At 49.1% G+C, this 19,002-nt stretch overlaps 1 protein-coding gene across 11 annotated transcripts in view; it reads left to right on the top strand.

Moving 5' to 3' along the window:
* Positions 1–16,392, top strand: part of AMDHD2 (amidohydrolase domain containing 2) — a 42,081-nt gene extending 25,689 nt beyond the window's left edge. For 8 of the 11 annotated variants that reach the window (XM_049835493.1, XM_049835495.1, XM_049835494.1 and 5 more), the window contains 4 exons: positions 8,150–8,198; positions 10,284–10,374; positions 12,962–13,012; positions 13,703–16,392. The gene's annotated coding sequence lies outside the window, so the exon portion shown is untranslated. The remainder of the gene's footprint in view (positions 1–8,149; positions 8,199–10,283; positions 10,375–12,961; positions 13,013–13,702) is intronic. The other 3 variants (XM_049835492.1, XM_049835490.1, XM_049835489.1) reach the window with 3 other exon arrangements.
* The last annotated feature ends 2,610 nt before the right edge of the window (positions 16,393–19,002 follow it).

Genomic DNA, 19,002 nt, shown 5'->3' with positions numbered 1-19,002 from the left:
ACAGACCTCCAAAAGGCACAGTCAAGATAAGAGCAGCAGCAGAAGATGACCATAAACAAGCAAGTGACCTCTTAATATAAGCAAAATCAGCATGGTTTCATCGTCACAGCTAGCCATGTCTACCAGGGCTGCCTCGCTGGTTCTCATGTCAGTTTGTCATATCAGTTTGTCCTCCAAGCTCTGTTCTACAGTGGTGGTGTCCCAGCCTTTGATAAATGGGAATCTGTTTAACCGAGAGGAATTATTGATCACTATGTTCTCTGTAGTCTGCTCAAAATTGTTACCAGATCTGGAGCTTTATCCCTGCTAAGGTGATATCCCTGCTTCCTTAAGGTGAGCAGAAGTGACCTCAGGGGTACGCACACTATCTAACTGCAGACATTTAACTTAGGTGCCCTGGGAGAGAGGTGTGATTTGGAGCATTGAAGGTAGCAGAAATAAAGGTAGCAAAAGGTTGAACATAGCAAAAACAAAATGCCTAAAATAACCTAAATTAATGGTGTGATGAACCATACACCACCTCCCTTCTGTTATCTTGCCCCTAGCCTGCACCACTCCAGTAAGCCATGACATTGCTACTGAAAAAGAGAAGAGTTGAGACTGCAGACTTGCAGCTCAGGGATGACAAAGTCTTCAACAGTGCCATGCCTGCGAGTGCATTTAAGAGGCTGAGCCTAAACCTTTAACTTGTCTAACTCGAGACTTATGTGGGAGGAGAATTCCAGTGCCCAAACTTAAGCACCTGAAAGTCAGATGTCTAAACCCTGAGCTAATTAACCATGGCTCCATCTGTAGTCAGGGGAGAGAAATGGGCATCCTCAGAGGCTGACTCATTTCGTGCATCACCATCTAGATGGATTGCCCAAGCTGGGCAATGAGTCCCATCCCTCTTTATGGCACAGCATAGTGTGGTTTAGAGAGATCTGAGCTGGTGGTGGAAACAGGTGGTGTGGCTCTGTTGGAATGTTGCTCCACTCAAGCTAGTTAGCCTAGCATTTTCCTTAGCAATTATTTTAAATCGCTAGATTTTAGATTGCTCCCCAAATTGCAGGTCACCGTTTTAGAATTCTTTTTGCTCATTTCCTAGGCTCCACAGACTCTCGTGAAAGGGATAAAAATGCCCAATATATCTGCATAATTGGTATGACCCACAGGCTAACAAAGGAGTAGGAGTCCTCCCATTAAGAGGGTCTTGGGGGCAGACTCATGTTCTGGAAAGAATTCATCCCATTTGATCCCAGTTAAGTAAATTAACAAAGAGATTAACAAATGTATACATTAGCCTTAAAACAAAATGCCTATTACTTGGGCAGGATGGTTCTTATGATTATTCTGTGGCTTAAAGGCAGTAGGGTAGTTCATCTTCAATGTCTTATGCTGAGTTTTTGCTGTAAACTGACAATTGCACAAAGAGAAAACTCCTGAGGGAAAGACTTACAAGAGCTAGCGATCCTTGTCACTGACTCCAGAAGGAAATACTGGAGTTCTGTTGTTTCTTCTTTGTGTATGAACGCATATTTATAATATCATAAGGTGATGAACTATTGCAGCTTGATTAATTCCTCTTTATCAGTGAGCTTTCTACAATGGCAGTCCAGAGTACATTAGCCGAAATTACCCTGATGTGAACTTCATTAAGCTGTATTAACACATATGCTTCAGGCTGTTCAGGCAGATCCTTAGTTCTGAAGGATCCAGTCATGCCTGAAAACAGACTTGAACGGGTTCCTGAATATTTCAGGAAATTGTATCTAGACAGTAGGTAGTCGTAAAGCGGATGCCTTAAATACCCACTTCTTGGTAGTGATTGAATGCCCTTGCATCTGATTTTCCAGTGGCTTCTGTGACATCTTTTTTTATCCAGTCTAGTTGTTAGTAAACAGGTATTTTTATCTCAGTTTGGTACCTGCCAGAGTCTTGGCACAAGCTGTGGAGTGAGCTGTTGCTGTCCAGGCCATGCCTGTTTTGTAGACATGCATAGGGTTTTGCTCTCTGCCACTGTTGATCTTTGTGCTTTTAAGCAAACAGCAAATTCAATTTCATTTCAGAAAGCATGAATCTAAATTTCAAATGTGTCTTGGGGAAAGTCAGAGGAAGAGAATATGGCAAAGTCTGTAACACCTGAAGGACTGAGAAGGTGAGATGGGAATGACTATCTACTAGCTCTCTTTCCCTGCAAAAATGTGGGTTAGCCAACAAAATTGCCAAGCATCAGATTTAAAGCAGAGCAGCACTCTCAGACCACATAGTTTAGCTGTGAATTTCTGCCAAAGAATGACCTGGAAACAAAATGTATTAATTGCTTTCTAAACAATTAAATGCATTCATAGAAGTTGAGGCCATGACAGGCTTTTAAACACTTTTGTCCCAGAATTCCTGAAACCAAAAGGACAGCTAATTGTCCTGCATGTTCTTAGTTTAAAAAAACAAAAAACAACAAACAACAAACCAAAAACGTAAAACAACAACAAAAAATTTACCTTGTGTATGTCACATCTTGAATTTGGACTGAAAAAGACTTTTCAGTGTCCCCTTAGAAACTGGGATAGTTGAAAAGTAGACTATTTCATAGGCTGAATGGAGGCAGGACATGGCAGGTGTGCTGAATTTTTAGCCTTTGGAGTCCTGCCCAGAAGGGAAGAGTTTCCTGAGTCCTAGCAAACATATAAGGTGAACTTGCAGATAAACCAAGAGAGCCATTTGTTTCATCTTGCCTCACTTCTGACAAACCAGGTTTCAGGATCTTCTGGCCACCAGAAGGGAATCCAGCATGGTTGCTAGCTATCCAAATCTCAGTAATGAGCAATGATACCAGCATTTAGCGTGACAGAATTACCACTGATCATATATCTGTCTTCAGGTCTGAGACAGCTGAAGGGCTTTGTGAAAAATGCTGGTGCATTACAGGGGTGCTCTGAAAGAGCACACAGACCTACAGCAAGATGTGGAGCCAAGCTGGGTTAAACCCTTTGAGGAACCATTATAAGCCTAAAGGTAACGTACTAGACATGATATGACTTCCTTCCAGTGGGCCAAAGGTCCTGTTTAATTGAGACTGATGAGGTGGGACTGACCTTTCAGGATCTGGGAGCTGATAGGTAATAATATTGAATATTTAGCTCTTTTTAGATTCCTGGTCTTTGGTGAGTAGGATAGTATTATGATCAGGGCTTAGCAGTTCTGGGTTTTGTTCTCCACTTCTCCACTTCAGCTTGGGTAAGTCTTATTATAGGCTTTATTTTGCAGAGCACTTGGAGGCAGCCCTCAAGATCAGGTTCACAAAGAGAATAGCATGTTCTCTTTTCAGATAAACACTGAAGGGCCATTTGGTCACTAGCAAGCATATGCACACAGGTTGCTCATGGGCCATCTACAAAGGTTTTGAATGCATGAGAGGTAGGTTGGGGAGTACATTGTGTTCCTGGGAGACACAACCTTAGCCTGCCTTCTGAAAATGAAGCCAATTTTCCCATATGTAAGAAAGTCTTAAGGAAAGGGCAGTATGGGGCTGCAAGAGGAGAGAGAATAAAGACTTATCTACACCTTTTAGCTCTTGTCCTGGTTTCAGCTGGGGTAGAGTTAATTGTCTTCCTAGTAGCTGGTACAGTGCTGTGTTTTGAGTTCTGTATGAGAAGAATGTTGGTAACACTGATGATGTTTTCTGTTGTTGCTAAGTAGTGTTTAGACTGAAGTCAAGGATTTTTCAGCTTTTAATGCCCAGCCAGCGAGAGAGCACAGGACACAACCAGGGCAGCTGACCCAAACTGGCCAACGGTGTATTCCATACCATGGGACGTCCCATCTAGTATAGGAACTGGGAAGTGGGGGCGGGGAATCGCCGATCGGGGGCTGGCGGGATGTCAGTTGGCAGGTGGTGAGCAATTGCCCTGCGCATCATTTGTACATTCCAATCCTTTTATTACTACTGTTGTCATTTTATTAGTGTTATCATTATCATTATTAGTTTCTTCTTTTCTGTTCTATTAAACCGTTCTTATCTTAACCCATGAGTTTTACTTCTTTTCCCGATTTTCTGCCCCATGGCACTGGGTGGGTGGGGGGAGTGAGCAGGTGGCTGCGTGGTGCTTAGTTGCTGGCTGGGGTTAAACCATGACAGCTCTTCAAAGATCAGATGAGGAAGGTGAATGACCAGGACTTAATGAAAACTTGTGTGCAGAGGCAAAGACGAGAGTTGCCAATTAATACGCTGAGGTTGTGGAGTGAGTTTAAGGTGACTAGGACAGAAAGGAAATGGCACAAGTTCTTCCTAAGAAAATACAGAGTATGCCTATGGCACATCAAGTTGACAAAGGTGGTGTAGACACCCAAGAGATGATGCCTTGGCAGAGACACAAAGATAAAACATCGATGTAAAGGTAATAGGTGGAAATCAAAAGACTCTTGATTTGGCTCAGAACTGATGAGAAGCAATTCAAGATGATTGCTGGCACTGGGACTTCCAGCAGCAACTGGAAGAAAATAATTGAAGGCAATGTGAGTATAGAGAGGGCTAGAGGACTGTGAGGAATAGAATTGGGCAGTAAACTGGAAAAGCAGATGAATATGAAATGTGAACAAGAGTGTGCCTGAGGAAGAATGAAAGGGGAGGTATTTCAGGACAGCAAGCCAGGTAGGACAAGAGTCTATGGACCAGAGTTTATGGACTGGTGGACTGACAATACTGGTTTCATCAGGGATGGAAGAGAGGAGTCATAAGATGAATTTGAGGAGTCATGGGACAACAGGGATGGAAGGAGGAAGTCAGGAATAGCTAATTGAACTTCCCCAGGGTGAACAAAGAGTGTTGAAGGCCACCTCTGTAAAGCACAACTTGGACAGGGAGCTGTTAAGTCCAGAGAACTTGCTGGATGGAGAGAGCAGGGCAAGCCCAGAGTGGTGACAGGGGAACAGTGAGAAGTGAGCAGGAAGAAACTCAGTGAGGGGAATCACAAAAAAGTGGTGAAAGATTCTGTAGGTTTTAATTAAACTTCGGGAGCTATCATGTGGATGCTTTTAGCGCACTGGAAGTGTGGAGATCTGGGTGTTAGCTTAAATCACTCTCAAGGTGTTCTAAGTCACTTTTGCTTTCCAATCAGGGTATACGTTGGCTCAGCTGACTGGTGGAGCATTCAGATGCAGTAAGTTGATCTCTGTAGTAAGTCTGAGGAAGGATGGAGCAAAACCACCACTTGCACTTGGCTGTGTCCACTAGCAGTGGTGCATCCATGGGTGCCACTTCTTGGCAGATGCCCTTTTGAATTTAGGAAGCACAAGTTCATGAAAGCTGAGGTAGCTATAGCTACACAACACCTTGTTTGTTATACCCTACTGGGTGCAAGGGAAGTGTTAATCCTGTGTGTACTTGCCTGGCAGTGGGTACTGCTGTGGTTCTCCTGTAAATTGTTTGCACCTGGGGGAGATGGCTGGTTTGAGTTCAACACCACCAGCATGTCAGATGCCCTGGTCTGCTCTTCCTGACTGCTGTTGTTCAACTTCAAGCCTTGGAAAACCTGTCTGTTGTTTGAAACCTGTCTTTGAGCATCACACCCACATGCTGCTGCCGCCTGCCCTCTCCCAATAGCATTCATGGGGTGCACAGCCTCCGAGCAGGAGCTAGGGATCTTGGACTCCTGCTCCCAAAGGCAGGGTGCTGCAGTATATGGACTGCCTGACCCGAACAGTATTGAGTTACAGTCAGGCCCCCACAGGAATGCAGGACCATGCCAGTATGACCTGTTCAGATATCGAACCGAGAGCAGGAGCTGTTGGCAGTCTTTAAACCAGAGAGGTCAAGTTAATGTCACAGCGCACCTTTGCCAGAAAGAAGGCTTCTGAAAGTGCAGTCTGGGGAGCTAATTGGATATGCTTTTCCCACCTGTTCTGTATTTTTCCATTCCTTTGTTTGGTTGTTCCCCCTTGCGGATCAGCCCTAACCTGCTGGAGGAACATCAGCTTTTGGATGCTGGAGGGCAGTAGTGAAGCCCAGATGAGCCAACTTTTCCATTGCGTGGCTCAGATGGTCTCTTCAGGTTGTTTAAAGCCCTTGGATGGGTGTCAAAGTTCAGAGACACCTCTGGAGGGCAGGCAGTGCTCAGCAAAGAGCCCACATAGCAGGTGCGCAGTAAGTCCTGCCTTCAGGGAGGTCTGCACACTGAACAGAAGTTTTCTCAGCTCAAAGGTCAGGTCCTGTTCAGCTGCTCGGGCTTGCCATTCAAGTAAGAAACATGAATCCTTGCACCAGCTCACATACAACGAAACCTAGTAAGCCACAGCTGTGCTTGGAGACAAAAGAAGCAGATTAACAGGAGCTCCTCCGAGTTCAGAGACGTTCATTTTACAGGCGTACAAGGAGTGACCCCGAAGGGTACCTGCTTGAAGGAAAGCCGTGTCTATGAGCCGAAACAAAATGCAAAGCAGCTGTTAGCAGCATCAGCACCCAGGCAGCTGGACTCACAGCCCATTCAGTATAATCCATAGGCTAGGAAAACAACCTAAAACAACTTTAACTTTAAATACTAGAGCTCAGAAGTCACTCGTGTCCCTGGTTTCTGGTTCGTAGATCTGGTGTGTAGTTTTGTTGGTAGACTGCAGGACACTGCGCAGTCAGTGCTACTTGCAGTCACTGAGAATGAGCAAAGCAAAGGGAGCTGGCTCAGCAGACCTGCAAACTGACTCCTAACTGCTTGCATCTCTCTTGCTCTGACACAGCTCTTCTCCTTAAGTCATATGCATTTACAAGTTTATGGCATAAGCAGGATGAGTACAGAAAATGCAAGACATGGTGGAAAGCCCAGAAGAGATTTTGTGATTGATTAAAATATAATTTGTGCACTGCTTTCAGCTTCTTTCTACCCAAGGCATGAGACTTTCTGAGCTGGATCCTGTGGTCAGCAGAGCAAGGAGAGCAAACATGGCAAACTGATGGGAGAGGAGTCACAGTGAGAAGCTGCCGACAGCAGAGGGCACAAAAGATAACCGCAGCATGTACTTAAAACGTGCACGGGACTAAAAGTGATAGCTTGCACTTGAAGTAAATCAAATCAGGGTTTTGTTACTTTCTCCTCATGACCATATAAAAAATTAGAGCTTCTTTATTCTGATTTTTTAAACCTGCTTCTTAATTTTTTTCTCCCTAAATTTTAATGTTTTCTTAATACTTTAAATAAGGTGCCACTTCATGGACTCTGTGGTGTGATTTCCTTTGTTATCCCAAATAACAAAGCACCAAATACTCCAGCACCTGTGGGATCAATGTAGTTGGTGTTTCCACTGGTAAACTCTGTGAACCCCTAAGGAAATTCATAACATCATTTCACCCCATTTCCTAATTAATCTTTTTCGATATACACTATGGCTGCTGAGTTGATTAGATTAGAAGATGACATCTGATGTTTTGAGGTATTTGCATTCAGCATTCCACTGGAATTAGGAAAGCCTCATCTGGCATTACAGGACCAAGTGAGCAGAGTGAGAGGATTCCCGGATCCGTTCTTTCGATGCAGGATGGTGAGATCCAGCTCCTGAAGACCTGAGCATGTCTGCGGACAGCTCTGATGGGTGCAGCTGCAGGGGGATAGCATGTGTTTAACTGGGTTTGCAGTGCCAGTGGCTGTGTATCGTTAGGGTTTAAACCCTTTGTATACACAGATCTCTAATATTTGCTTACTTTAAATGTATCTTTTATAATAACTTTAAGTGTGTGTTTGCAGGTTTGGGGGCAGCATTGTTCATCGTTTTTCAGAAGGGTGAACAGTGGCTGTTCTTGCTCTTTCTCCCAAACACTGGAGCAAACAGTGCCAGTTTGCACACTTATCTGAATGTTGCTTTTTTAAGGGAAAAAAAAAAAAAAACAACTGAGGAGAAGGGCTTAGTTCTTGAGATGGTTGCATAGCAGCATAACTGAAGGACTTGCGCTGGATGGGATGGACACCACTTTGCTGGGTGGAGTGGCTGAAGACAGCAGGTGCTGGTGTTGAGAGCAGGAGGGCAGCAGTTCTATCCCGATGGTATTCGTGGTGTGAATCACAGCGATGACCAGGAAAGCCCCAGCACTTCTTGTTCCTCTCTCAGAGCAAAAGGGCAGGTCAAGGGGGCACCCATCTGAGGTTGTTATTCTTTTGTTTGTTTGTTTTGTTTTGTTTCTGAACAGGAGAAAACCACTCCTCCTGGAAGCACTGAGAATATTGTGGAAGAGATTGGTGAGTTGGGCCAAACTGTGAGATTATGGCTAGAGGAATCTTCTCCCGTGCAGGCATTTGCTTTTGCCACTTCAACTAGGAGTGACGGGGAAAACACTCCTGGCTTTGCCATCTCATGTGTGAATATCTGTACACCCAGCCAAATATTCAGGTTCCTTTTTAGTTACCACCCAGGGTCTGGCTGTGAGTGCTGTGTATTATCTGCCAGGCAAGTGGGCATTTTCCTACAGCTAGTTTTTGAAGGAAAGCAAACCTACGTGGAAATCAAGACAAGAGCTGTCTTTGGGCATTGGTTTCATGAGGCTATATGCCCAGAGACCATTCTCCTGAACACTGTGGCTCTGCCTACAGAGCCCTGAAAACAGGGACAGTAAGCAGAAGATGCTCCTGCTGGCCTAGCAGATAATCTTGGGGGAGTATGGCTCTGGCTGGCATGCTCAGCCGTGTGGCACCTGGCGTGCTCTGGAGGATGTTCTCTGGCTGTGCCTGAGGTCACATACAAAAGGAAAAGAGCGGTCCTCGCCCTGGCCCACCACCACCAGGGACTCCTAAGGCAGCAAATGGGAGTGAGGATCTGGATACTCTTGGTCTTGCCTTCCCTTTCCTCTAATCAGTCTCCTCCAGGCCAGCCCGCTCCACGGGCTCCGGCTCGGTAGCGCTGTGGTACCCTGCCCTGCCTGGCTGGGGAGCCCGGCACTGAAACCCTTCCCTAAGCTTTTCCCACTCAGCCTGATTTGCAAATATGTCATTGACTTAAAAATCAAATTTTATATTTTCCTCTGATAAAGTGACTCTTCCTTCACTTGAAGGCGGTGAGCCTAGAAGTTGAGTCATTAGTGGACAGAGCTGGTTAAATAAACAAGGGTTTGCCAGGATGAGAGTGGAGGGGCGTTCATGCCCATCCCGGCCCTTCCTTAGTCAGTGGGTTTCAAAACTGTCCTCCACAGAATGTCGCTGGCAATTACTCTTGATGGCAGCTTTTGGAAACTTATATAGCTTCTATCCATACTTGTAACAAGCATTTTTGACCAAAAAAAGAAATAATTAAATCTGTGCTTTGTTTTACAAGAAATCTTCTGTTGCCAAAATTTGATTTGACCAGCTCTACAGCCATTTAGTATTGTGTGTCTTGAAGGGAAGGAAGCCGTCCTAATTTTAGTTTCCTCTGTTTTATCACGTCCAGGTAAAACTGCATTACCCACTTCCTCATTCTGCAGTCCCTGCAGATTTATGTTTGGAAACCACAGCTTATTTATATACCTCCTTATTATGCTAAATTCATACACATATTTAACATAATAAGTATGTATACCAGTTCACAATGGACCATGTGACACAAAAAGCACAAGACCAGACTCTCAGCTGCACCAGCTGGCAAGAAACAGACTGAACAGCAATGAACTGATGGCGATTCTCCAAATGGGGAGTGATTTTTGGTTTGGCCATTTAGTTTTGCACTCTTCTGAGCTGTCTGAACCCATGTGAGAAATACAGCACATGATGTGCTTCCTAGGAAAACAGGTTGGACAGCTTCAGGTATTGAAAGAGGATGCGCTGCCTTCCTATGGTGTAAGGCCAGGCTTGTTGCCCAGCGTGGAGGAAAGGGAGGCCAGAAGGATGTCCATGAAGTCATTTGGAGACCATTGTTTCTGTGTGCACACGAGGGCTGCGTTTGTGCTGGAAGCCAGTGACTGCCTTGTACTGGTTGTGTGGGGCCAGGTATGACCCCTGGTTGAGAGGTCCCTCCTGAGTCTTGGAGATTGCAGAAGCGATGGTCTCCTGCAGCAGTTGTGATCTGCAGGAGGTCAATGTGCTGGGTTTCCAAACACGCCACCCAAAAAAGGCACCAAATTTTAAAAGTTTAATCGAGCTTGAGAGGATAAAGGCAACTGAGGAAAGACAGAGGCCTGCAGTAAAGGTTTTCTGGACCATTATACAAGATCCAGTGCTTGGGAGTGCCATTCCTAACCTCTTATGGTGCTTAGCCCCCACTGGCATCTGTTACCAGGCAGTCTCCTCCAGGGCTTGCTGACAACTGCAAGGAGCTTGTCAACAGAGGTATATCTTTCTTTGTCCTGCTTCCAGAGCAAGCGGTTCAGGAGACGGTAGACACAGATCTGTATGTGAGAAGAAGACAGCGCCCGACTGCTTCCAGGAGATACCGTGAGGGTTACCGGTAAAGACAGTTCCCCATGGGCATCTTGTTTTGGCTGTAGCTCTCCTTGCCTCCTTCGTCCTTTCTTTTCCTGCTCTTCTGGACTCTGTTTCTGCTAAGCTCAGCTGTGTCCTTACTGGGTTGGGGTGAGAGGACGACTTTTGGCAGCTCTTCGTGATGTTGGTGGCTCCCCGCGGGAGGTGTGCAGTGGCCCTGGGACAGGAGTGGGCTGGGGATAGGTAAAGTTGTGAAGATGGGGGATGTGGAGGAACACAAGATGGTTCTGGGATACTTTCCCCTGTTAATGTGGGGCAGGAGCTCTGGCCATGTGGGAGAAGAGCTGAGGAAGAGGTGGCATCATTTTCTTCCTTGGCATGGGACAGTGAAGAGAGTGTCTCATGAGTGGCCTGAATTGGCTGACGTGTCAGCAAAGGCCCTACTTGGCTTCCATCGTTCACCTGGTATGCGTGAGTGGCTGGGGGATGGGACAGTGTCTTGTCTTGGGAACCTCCATGGAAATGGAGAGGCCTTTCCCAGTGCGTTGTCTCTAGGTGGCAGCTGAGCCCTTGATGGAGCCTGGAGTTTGGCCAGCATCCTGATGGGCTGCAGCGGCCATGCCAAGTAAGACCCTGGAGGCAACCCTGCAGCTTGGTCTTGTGTTGTCTGAATTGGCCTCAGTCACCGTGCAGGGACACTGGGGGCTACACCTTTGAAGCAAAGAGGAACGGGTGTACTTCTGTTGCTGACCCCCTTCATTGCAGGCTCAGAGACCTCAAAATGAGCCATGCTGATGGAGCAGAGCTGCACAGCCATGTTACAGCAGGCTCAGTCCAGCTCCAAAGTTTACTATGACCTAAGTGACAGGAAAGGGAGAAATGGCACCTATGGAAATTCAGTGTGGGCTCCTGCTGCCAGGCAGCTGGCTGTCCAGCTTCTAGCCACTTCAGGAAATGGAGAAAAGCAAGGGGGATATAGGGTTTATTAAAATTAAAAAAAAAAAAAGGGGGAAAAAAAGAAGAAGGGTGTGGCTCTCTTTTTACATTGTTCAGCCATTAAAAAGCACCTGCTTGGGATTTTCTTTCTTTTCCATTTCAGCAGTCAATGCTTATACAGTCTGAGAGTGGTCCTATAATCCATGGCTCGGGGGAGCTTGGTTTCGTACCTTGTAGTAGTGCCCTTTGTCTGGCATAGTGCACAGTGTATAGATGAATGTATGTGCATATATAGATATGTGTGTGTATGTTTATCTAGAACACCCTCTGCCCACTTCCACCTTCTTCAGCACACGTTAAACATTTGTGCTGGTTTCATGAAATTAAGCACAGTTGAAGATAGTTTACAAATGCACACTTATTGTTAGGTATCCCCTTTAGGGATATTTGTGATGCATTAGCTGTATACAATATATTAGGTCATATAGAGCTTATATTGTGTGTGTGGTATGTATATGTAATGACACGGTTTAACCTTGCTTTGGCTCTGCAAGGTAGGTCATGCCACATGCTCTGTCATGGCAATTTCGAGCTGACCAAGGGTCCCTAAGCATCAGGTTATGTTGACAGCTGAAATAACCCTCCTCAGGCATGCAAAGCATCTGCTCGTTTATAATTAGAGCCCTTTCCTCAGCAGCTGCACCAGTGCAGAGTCAGTTCAGAGGAAGATGGGGAGCGGGGAGGTGGGATGGTCACATGTCCTAGGTGTGGGACCCTGGTTAATCATGTCATCCACTGTCCACCATGTCAGGGGGAAGGCAGCTTGGTGGGACCTGCTTCCCCAGGGCATTGCTGCTGGCAAAGCCATGTCCTGGTCACAGGGCTAGGTCTCAACAGGGAGCAAGGGTCTGGCCCTGCCACTCCATGTGGAGATGCTCAGCTGGCATCCAGGATCAGGCAGATGTTCAGGCATCTTCCCCTTTTTGCCTTAAGCACATAGTAGAGAAGGGAAGTAGATTCAGAAAGCCCATCTCACAGCACCTGATGAGCAGGGAAGAAGATGTCCTTTTCTGTCAGGGTTGCATGTAGCTGAAAGCAAGAACTTCTTGTGCTTCCTGGCGTCAAGGGTTACGTGCATGTTTCGACCCCCTTTGAAGTATATGCAAACGTTCAGGCACTCACTGGACAAACTGTCTCAGCTTTTCATAGCTGGGATGCTCCTCAAGAGTGGGCACTGGGCCCCTGCATGCTGGAAGGGCCTTTGACAACCTGATCTGCTGCGGCTGCTGTTTTGCTCATCTGTACTCTGTCACAGTTCATTCTGGTGTAAAGTCCAGCTTGGGGCACTGAAGTCATTTAGACTTTGCACCAGTGCAAAGATGATGAGCATTTGGGCTGGAGCCATTAAGTGTGCAAAGAGCTCTGCAACTGGGTTGACCAAAAGCTGCTCTGCTCTCCCCAGTGACCTTGGTTTGAACTGCTGCATCCTCAGCTCGTGAGCAGCATCAGCAGGTCCCATCTGCAAGCCTTGGGCTGAGGACTGCTGCTCTACCCTGGTGAAAGTGTCCTTCCCTCCAAGGGTGATGCCACTGTTTAGTTTCTCCTCTTGCTTCAAGATGTGGTTGTCATCCCTCCGCTGACTGCCTGTGTGTTTTGGTTTTGTTCTTTTGTTGCAGGCCTGAAACAGCTGTTCAGCCCGAGACCGATACTACTTAGAGCAGTAGCTGGTAAGTGTCCCCCCATCACTTGCTGCCCATTTTACATAGCTCTGTCAGACTAAAAGGGTTATGTGGCCACAGCTTGTGACACCCATCTGTGGGTGGTACGTTTGGCTGTCCTGTCTATCCACCATGTTCAGGGATCAAGAAACTGCAGAGCACAAGGACTGGGCTGATGTCCTGAACCTCAGGTTGTGCTTTGTTATTGCACTTCTAGTCCTGGTGGGCTTGGAGTCCCATTGCATGCCTCTTCCTGCCTGGCTTGTCCTTGTCTGGATGCTGCCAGAGAGGAGGACTGAGGCTGAACCCATCTGCCTGCATTGCCCCACCACCACAGGGTTCCTGCCACAGCCTCGTGTTTAAGTGGTTTCTGTGGGTATGATCTGTTCACCAGTTTGAGACTCTCTTGGCGCTGCCAAGACACAGCCTGGCCCTCTGTAAGAAATGCAGAGCTGGCAGAGGTGGTGTTGGTCTCAGGGCTTTCTGGAGCCACTTGAACCAGCAATCAAGAGGTCTTTGCCACCATTATTGTCATCTGCCTTGAAGTGAAGCTGGCCCTGAGTAGACGCCTTCCTACCAGGGCATGGCCTGTCAGTGCTTGCTCCTGCTCTTCCTTCTCCTCCCAGAGTCTATGTCTACATCCCACTCCTGTGATCTTCAGCCAGGTGTCATTTCCTTTTTCTTTCTGTTCCCCAACAGCTCCAGCTTCCACAGTGCGTGGCAGCAGCTTGCAGAACTAGTGTCATCGCAGCCCTCCTGGAGGAGACCTGGAGTGAACCAAGGGGTTTGGTGGGGTGGGATGGGATCAGGGCATCTAAAGATTGGGGCATACATGGGTGAGGGGAACGCTTGACATTGCAGCTTTCTTGTGGCTAAGGCAAAAAGCTTTCCCTGTGTTAAGGCCAGGTCAGGTACCTTTGCTGTTTCTTGAGAATAAACATCCAATCTTGTTTGTACAGCTGCAGTCTTCATCTAACCAGACATTCACTGACTGAAGACAGGCTGCTCCACAGCAATCCCTTCTCTGCTCCTCTCAGCAGCCGTAGCTTCCCACCCAGCTGGTGGCCCTGGTCAGCACCATGTGGCACTGAGAGAAAAGGCAATGCCTGTAAGGAGAAGGCAGCATCTCAAGAAACACCAAATGGTCTGGCCTGGCCAGCGCAGTAGTTGCCTGTCTCAGGCAGAATCCAAAGCTATCTCTCAGCAGAATCCAAAGCTATCCCATGACCTGAGGACTGCTGGCATTTATAGCTGGTGGCTGCCTGGCTTGACCCTTCTGGCTAAGGGGAGACGGGGTTTATGCAAACGCTGGTGGAACCAGGGGGCTGGATGTGCTTCCCACTGTTGGGGTCCAGCCCAAAGTTGTCACCTGTGGCTTCAGTTTGTGTCTGTGACCTGAGAGCGAAGCCAGAGAGTGTGGGGGCTGAGCACTGGTGCACATCCTTCTTAGAGCTTCTTCTCCCAGTTCATTGGCTTTCCAAAGCCCCCTCCCACACGGCAGCACTTGGAAGTCAGAGGAGTTGGATGTGACCGGTGATGCTGGGAAGCAGTGGGCAGGGTCTCAGTGGGGCAGAAGACCCAACACAGCTGGTAGAAATGCTCTGGGTTGCTGATCCATCCCATCTAGCCTGCTAAACCCCATCCAGTGGCTTTTTCAGTCCCTTTTTTTTTGCAATGTAAAGGCTGTCCCCAAAGCACTCTCACTTCTTCAGCCTGGATATGCAGTGAGTATTTGATGTCCTCGGACTTCTTGCCTTTGTGCCATGACCTGACAGAGGAGGGAGGAGAGCCTTCCCGATGACTGGTATGGTGACGCTTCTCCGGGACAGACTCGGAGGCAGTAGTCTCTGCTTTGACGCCTAGATCTCCTTGGCTTTTCCATGCTCGTTGCAAGTCCTGTGTGGAGTCTTACCCTTAGCGCAGCTGGGTGGGAGGTGAGAAACCCCCCCCCCCATGGCTGGGCTGGGATGCTCTGCCAGTTAAATGTCCCTGCTGCTGGGCTGGCAGAAAGGTACACAAAGGAGCATTTTCTAACTGCTCCACACCTGCTGTCCTTTCCCTAGGATGTGTGCCAGTGAGACCCCATGGGAAGCACAGCACCAATGAATGTAGTCTGCCAAGAAAAGAAAAACAAAACAACTCTCGGCAGGTCTCTCAAGTCATGATGGTTATAGGCAGCAACTGGGGAAGGAAAAAAGTTGAAGTGGATAAATAGTAAGGATTTCCTCAGGATTTCATCTAGAGTGGATGCAGGTGAGCAGCATAAAGATCCTTAAAATAGCTTCCAGGCGGACAATAGCTGCTCTCCCTTGAGAGGTGCCAGGACAGGAGCTCTTGGAGCAGGGGTGGGTTCAGCAGGAAGGAAAGGTGAGGGCCACGCTCTCACCTGGGGCAGCAGAGGGACAGCATCTCCCAGAACTGGGCTGGTCAGCTCGAGAGCATCACCTGGGTCCTATGGAACAGGATTGGTCATACGTTTTTATTCGTTGTATTGTCCGATCCCAGCACCAGTGGCTGTCAGGGTCACCCTGTGTTTGGTTCTGTCCTTCTGGGCAGAATGCCTGTGGTGGCCAAAGTCACCTGCCAGCCCTTTGCAGAATGGGAAGGGGACAGGGGGAGGCTACAGCTTGCATAACTCTGCCCCTGCAGTCTCCCCAGGCCCTGACATCTGATCCTAGGGGTGGGGAGCATCTCCCAGCTGGGTGCTGTAAAACCCCACCTAAGGACCTCATATCTTGGCCCCCTGATGGGTACATCCCCCCTCACCCAGCAGTACATGCCTGGTGTCTTTCAGCCTGCAAGGGACAGGTCAGCAGCTCCAAAAGCACTTTGTTGTAAGCAGCGGGGAGGTCTCCAGGTTCAGGAGGGCAGCGTGGGTTAGACTTGCTTTGTGGCAGCAGCCTTAGAGGCAGCACTTGCTAGTTGAGAGGTATCACCGCAATGTAGAGTAGCAATAAAAATGGAAAGGTCCTGTTAACTGCAGGGCGGGAGCTCAGAGATGTCTCTGTCATGACAGCAGAGCAGATTTTTGGGGAGTGCTGCTCGGACTGTGCCGGGTCCTTTGCCCACACCGCCAAGGGGTGTCGGTGCCCGCGCAGACACATGCTGGTGATTGCTGTGGGTGCTGCCTGGGGCACAGCCTGGTATCTCACCGGCAGCACTGGAGCAGGCAGAGCCTTGTCAGGCAGCACAACAGCATTGGCCAAGGGGGTTTGGTACAGCCTTGCTCTGCAAGGCTGAGCAATGCTTCCAGGATGCCAGGAGAGCTGCCAAGACAGCCTGCAGCAATAGATGCATGCATCTGCATGTGCAGCAGAGTCAGCTTGTTCCTTGTACAAACCATTTGGAGTGAAACCACCAATAAACACTGAGCATTCTGTGCCTGCGTTAGCGAGCTGAACCTTGTTGCACGTGTCTTCTCTTTGCCCCCCCCCCCCCCCCCCCATGCCCTGTCCCTGTTCCACATTGCAACTTGGCGATGGCCACCCAACCAGCAGGACAGGGCACCCGTGGCCATGGCTGACTACCTGGATGTGGTGGCCACGGCTGACTGTCCAGACATGATCCCACGGCCACAGGGACCCCTCCACATCCCTCCGTGCTGCAGTGCAGTGGTGAGCACCTGCTGCTGGGCACCCACCCTGTGCAGGCTCATGTGCTGTCACCGCAGCCACCATCCTGGGTTGCACTGGGTCTGCCCACACCCCTGCCTTCCTCCACAGCCCCCAGTCTGGCTGTGGGTTGGGAGTGGTGGGGGGCTGTGGTGCACCATATTGGGCATGAACTTGGCCAAATATCCGCAGGGGCTTTGCTGGAGTGGATTCTGCCCTGGCTGGTCCTGCACGGGTCCCACTGGTATCCCTCAGCCTCAGTGGCACCAATAGATGTTCCCACTTGTCTCCCACGCGCTAAGGATCAGCTATCTCTGACCTCCTCCACTGGCTGCAAGACCCACCCTGCAATAAAACCCTTCTACCCAGGTACAGGCTGGCCACATTCTAGCACCTGAACAAAGCAACTTCCTCTGCTGAGAGTATATTTTTGACACGAGAAAAATGTGTTCTTATACAGTATCTGAGCTTTTCAGGTTTTTCCTGCCTTTAATAGGGCCAACCAGAAGAGCTTATTCAAAATACAGGTAGGAAATTTATTCCAACAATGAGGTATGTTTTCTTAATTAAGTGGTTAAAGGTTTTGCAGGGCTGTGTAAGCTTGACACACTGAGCTCTGCCTTGGCAAAGCCAAGCCTTGCCATGCTCGCTGTAGGTTGGAGAGCATAGATGTGGCTGTGTCCAGCCCACCCAGCCAGCAGACATGGACACCAACCCCCCCAAAAAGCCATGAGAGCTGCAGCTTGGTGCCTCCTGGTGCCATGGCCCAGAATTGCCCCATGCTGCAGATCCACCTCCTGGGCGGACAGGACACAAAAGGAATTCGGGCATTAGCCATATGCCTGAGCACGGTGGCCATGACTGTCACCCCTGTCACCCACGCATTGCATGGGCAGCAGCCCCTCATGGTGGCAGCTCCGCCAAGGCTCCCTTCATCTCGTGGCAGGACGTTTGGTCTTCTGTCCCCAAATCCCCCCTTGCTTTACCTTCCCACAGGCTGGCAGGCTACTGTGCAGCTGGAGAAGGTACAGACAGGAACAAGGAGCTTTCTGGGGGTCCAGAATGTGCTCCCCACCAGCAGGATGGAAGTCTGGCAGCACAGAGCAACAGCGGGCAAAGCAAGCAGCAGGCCTGAAGGCATAGGGACCCGAAGGGGTCTGGGACATGCCGGAGGCGTGACAGGGAGTCCCTCCAGTCCGATTGCACCATGCAGATCCCAGCAAGGGATGAGTCAGGGCCCCTTCTGGGTAAGGGTGTTTCCTCTCCTGAACAGCTCTCCACCTCCCTTTGTAATTCCAGTGTCTCATGATTGCATAAATACAATGTCTCCAAAACGTGATAGTTAAACCCTGTCAGGAGGAATATTGGCTTTACTACCCTGTAGCTGAGCAGCCGCTTAGCTGTAGCCACAGATTGCTTAGGTCCAGTAATCAGCTCTGCGTGCTCATGGAGTTCATTTTGCTCAAGTCCCAGGTGGGAACGGCCCCAGCGCTGCTTTGGGGATGCACACGCTGCTGGAATCTGCGCTGGAGTCTGGGGGGAAGCACATACTGCCAAGGTCCCCCCCCTCCCTGGGGCGCAGATGGCCTTGCACAGTTTTACACACCAAGGAGCACCTGAGTGGCATAGCCTGCCCCTTGCAGTGCAGCTTCTCCTCCACAAATAACTGCGGATCCCATGAAGACACTGGGGCTGTGGGGACACAGGGGGCTAGCAAGACCTGGGGCAAATGCGGCCCCTCTGGCAGAGCTCCCCCCTTGCTCTGAAGCACTGGTTTCCAGTTACAAGAGAGGAAGACACCAGGCTGCTGAGTCATGCGCAGGAGCCCACATCTGGCCCAGCTGCAGGAGCAACTGCTTCATCAAATGTCTGTTTGGCACCGAGTCCATTCTAGAGCTGGGACCTTCTCCTCCCACTGAGTCCCAGCGTCTGGTGGAGTGGAGCAGTAACCACACATATCTCCCCATGGGGAGATCCCGGGAAGAGGGAACTGGGCAGCCCCATGAGCAGGTCTGGGGGAGTAGGACCTGAGAGTTGATGGGGACGAAGAAGAAGGCCAGGCCTGCCTCCTTCCCATCACCCAGGGACCCAGGGAGTGGGGTCCCAGTGCAATTTCACGGGGGGTGGGAGGGGTGGGGGGGCTTAAATGTCTCCCCACCCAAGTGTGCTGGGAGATGTGCAGTGGTATTTCCTCTTCACTCTGCATCTGGACAGGCTGGGTGCTGGGTCCTCTACAGCAGAAACGCAGCACTGGGACACAGCGGCTCATGGGGGGCCACAGGGACTAGTCCCAAGGGAAAGCCCTGCCACTGGTGCAGACTGCACGAGGCCTCCTGGCACCACCACGCAGCCCTCCAGCTCCTGGTTCAACCACTGAGGCTGATGCAA

This window comes from Accipiter gentilis, chromosome 33 (genome assembly GCF_929443795.1).
Source record: "Accipiter gentilis chromosome 33, bAccGen1.1, whole genome shotgun sequence".
Classification (NCBI taxonomy): domain Eukaryota; kingdom Metazoa; phylum Chordata; class Aves; order Accipitriformes; family Accipitridae; genus Astur; species Astur gentilis.
The sequence above is the reverse complement of the archived record's forward strand: the minus strand, read 5'-3'. Positions and strand labels throughout refer to the sequence as shown.